This window comes from Otolemur garnettii, unplaced genomic scaffold, assembly GCF_000181295.1.
Source record: "Otolemur garnettii isolate 467f Iridium unplaced genomic scaffold, OtoGar3 scaffold00165, whole genome shotgun sequence".
Classification (NCBI taxonomy): Eukaryota; Metazoa; Chordata; class Mammalia; order Primates; family Galagidae; genus Otolemur; species Otolemur garnettii.
The window spans coordinates 8764-11521 of record NW_003852560.1 but is presented as its reverse complement, the minus strand read 5'-3'; the positions used below and the strand labels follow the sequence as shown (position 1 = coordinate 11521).

Below are 2758 nucleotides of genomic sequence, written 5' to 3'. Positions count from 1 at the left end.
AAAAAAAAAAAAAAAAAAGAAGAGATGGTATGAGTGGAGACACTTTGTAAATAAGTAAGTGCTAGTTTGTTTCTTATTTTACATTTATAGTTAAAGCATTTAGTAGCAGTTCTCAAACTTTTTGTTTTCAGAAACTTTCACACTCTCAATTTACTGAGGGCCCAAACCATTTGGTTTATGTGGGTTATACTTGTCAACACTTAAACATCATAGAAATTAAAATGGATTAATTAAAAATATTATTTTCAAGTAACAATAAGCCCATTACATTTGAATGAAGATAGCATATATTTTTTTTAAATAGCTACATTTTCCAAGACCAAAAAAAGTAAGAAAAGTGGCATTGTTTTACATTTTGCAAATCTTTACCATCTGGCTTAATAGAACTCAATTAAATTCTTATTTCTGCTTCTATATTTGCTCTGTTAAGATATAGTACACATATTTTGGTTAATGAAGGAAATCTCACCCTACCCATATTTGTAGTTGGAAAGCATGTATTTTAATAACTTTTTTAGATAATTATAAATTTTATTCTTTGCTGTTACAAACAAGTAGTAGTTTCTAAAGGTTAGTTGCAACATAGAATGTGAAACCATATCAGCTGACTTTTTATACTCTGTGTTACATTATAATCCACTGGTGTAGTTTTAATGCATCTTTCATTATATTATAGATTATATATGTGCATGATATTGTAACATGATGCATTAGTGATTTGGAAAATATTCATCCATTGAATTGTACTTTTCTTTCCAATGTTGACATATTTTGTTATACAGTATAAGAAAAAAAATCACAATCAGCAAAGCCTTAAATACTAGAAAGCCATTGAGTGGCAGATATAAGTTCTTCAAAATTCTAATTTTTGCTTGAATTTTATCATTGGCAACACGTTTCAAAATACTGTTGGTTGTTTCTCTTTGCAGTAACAGGCACTCTGTTGGTTTCCAAGAAACCCTTTGCCAAATACCTAAATTTGAATGAAGTTCAACTGCTTTTATTGGAGATAATTTTGATATGAAATGCAAGTGCTTTCTGTGTGCTTCCCATTTTGTCACAGGACATTAAGAAGTGCACCAAAAGGTTGAGATTTAATAAAATCAGTGATTTAGTGCCTCATCACAAACATTCATGAGACTTTTTTTTTAGAACTGTAAGTGCATGAAGGTGGAAAAGACCAGTGCTGGTAGTGTCCCTCACACAGTTGGATGCCACCACATTAATTCATGCTAATTTGCCAGCAGTTTTATTCAGTTCTGCTCTAGCATTATCAGTATAAATCTCAGCATAGTGGAAAAGGAAAATAAGGTCTAACTGTTAAGAGAATAGTTCAGATCTTGAAAATCCCATGAAAGGATCTTGGGAACCTCCAGAAGTCTGTGGAGCATACTTTGAGAAATGATTTTTAGTTTGTTTTGGGGTTTGTTTTGTTTTGTTGCAGTTTTGGCTGGGGCCGGGTTTGAACCTGCCACTCCTGGTATATGGGGCCGGCACCCTATTCCTTGAGCCACAGCTGTTGCCCGTTTGGGGGTTTTGTTGTTGTTGTTGTTTGTTTCTTGATAGAGTCTCCCTCTGTCACTTGGGGTAGAGTGCAATGGCATCATCATAGCTCACAGCAACCTCAGACTCCTGGGCTCAAGTGATCTTCTTGCCTCAGCCTCTTGAGTGGCTAGACTACAGGCATGTGCCACTATGCTCGGCTAGTTTTTCTATTTTAGTACAGACAGGTCTTGCTCTTGCTTAGGCTGGTTTGGAACTCCTGAGCTCAACCTGTTGATCTACCAGAATGTTTGGATTATAGGCATGAGTTACTACCCCTGGCCCAAGAACTGTTGATAGAGAGAAATAAAGCATACAACAGCATTCTTAAACACCTTTTAGAAAATAGCACCTTGTGGCTGGGCACAGTGGCTCACGCCTATAATCCTAGCACTCTGGGAAGCCAAGGCAGGTGGATTGCTTGAGCTCAGGAGTTCAAGATCAGTCTGAGCAAGAGCAAGACATCTCTACTAAAAATAGAAAAACTAGCTGGGCCCAGTGGCACATGCTTATAGTCCTAGCTACTTGGGAAGCTAAAGCAAGAGGATAGCTCAAGCCCAAGAGTTTGAGGTTCTTGTGAGCTATAGTACCACAGCACTCAGGGCAGCAGACTCAAAAAAAAGAAGAAGAAGAAAATAGGACCTTTTGTTTAATTTTAATTTTTCAAACCCAGCCCCGGCCAAAACTTCAACAAAAAATAATTTTTGTTGACAGGAGATAGAATTACCTGTGTTACCTTCATAATAGGATTGAATTTTTATAGACTTGGAGTTCCCTTCCTACAAAAAAGGCAGTATGGAGAAGGGAGTAAAAGATGATTAACCATTGTTCATGCTTCACTTATATTGGTTCTTTGCCAAACTTGAGAAAGGGACTAAGGAAAAACAAATTAAAATTTATTTGAATCATTCTGCCTCATAGCCAGCAGTAGCCTAATGCCTGCACTGAAAGGCGATTTTGAAAGCAGGAAGGGGCACTAAAAAGCAAAACTCATGGGCGGTGCCTGTGGCTCAGTGGGTAGGGTGCTGGCCCCATATACTGAGGGTGGCAGGTTCAAACCCGGCCCCAGCCAAAACTTCAAGAAAAAATAGCTGGGCATTGTGGCAGGCGCCTGTAGTCCCAGCTACTCGGGAGGCTGAGGCAAGAGAATCACCTAAGCCCAGGAGTTGGAGGTTGCTGTGAGACGCCACAGCACTCTACTGAGGGCAATAAAGTA

At 38.1% G+C, this 2758-nt stretch overlaps 1 protein-coding gene across 1 annotated transcript in view; it reads left to right on the top strand.

The window, feature by feature from the left end:
• The window catches only part of EXO1 (exonuclease 1), a 33675-nt gene that overhangs the window by 30595 nt on the left and 322 nt on the right, over positions 1-2758 (top strand). The gene's annotated exons all lie outside the window — the stretch shown is intronic.